Source organism: Asparagus officinalis, chromosome 8, assembly GCF_001876935.1.
Source record: "Asparagus officinalis chromosome 8, Aspof.V1, whole genome shotgun sequence".
NCBI lineage: Eukaryota > Viridiplantae > Streptophyta > Magnoliopsida > Asparagales > Asparagaceae > Asparagus > Asparagus officinalis.
In genome coordinates this window covers 28574139-28574977 of record NC_033801.1, presented here as the reverse complement: position 1 = coordinate 28574977, position 839 = coordinate 28574139, and positions in this window count along the sequence as shown.

The window sequence follows — 839 nt, the reverse complement described above, 5'->3', positions numbered from 1 at the left end:
CTAAAAACTCTTAAGTTTCTTTCAATTTCATAAAAATCACTAGCACTTAATCTGCCCACTGCCTTCTCAAGAAATTCCAAAAACTATAATAATTAATAATTATTAAACCATGATGGTTTCACAGCAATCAGAAAATCTGTAAAATATTTAAAATTGCACAAACATTGCTGTTGACTAAAACACGCTAACTTCGGAAAGTAAATAAAAAGTAAAACAAATTAATGCCTCCCTATTTTTCTCCTAAGCTTTAGAAGTTAGCAAAATACTAACTTCCTCTCTCTTTATGTACCTATCCATTTCGGTACGGTAGCGAGTCATCAGTGTTTCTAATTAATTTCCCAAGCTCTCATTTGGTTTCCATTTTCTCTCCCTCTCTCTACCCCCCATCAGAAGAGCTAAAACCCACAATATTTCCTTTCAAAAAAAAAAAAAGAAAAAAAAGAAAAACCCACAATATTCTCCCTCCTCTCTCTCTCATTCATATACAGACACCCAAAGGCCAAAACTTCAGAAAACAGCAACTCTAACAGTAACTTCGCACCCAAAAATACAAAAACAAAACGAAAAAAATATTCCCCCACCCCGCCCGAAAAAAGAAATCCAAATATTAATTAATAAAAACACCCATATCCCTAGAAAAAATAAATAAAAAGAAAAAGGAAAAAAAAAATATCCAAAACCCTGCTATACTCTCTCTCTTTGACGCTGCTGCCTGTAACTTCTCTCTAACCCCCCCCATAACTTCTCTCCCCTTTTCTCTCTTCCCCCATCGGAGTCCGGTACTCCGCCCCGGTGATGTTACCTCCCAGGAGACCAGTAGCAACCAGATCCCGGCGGTG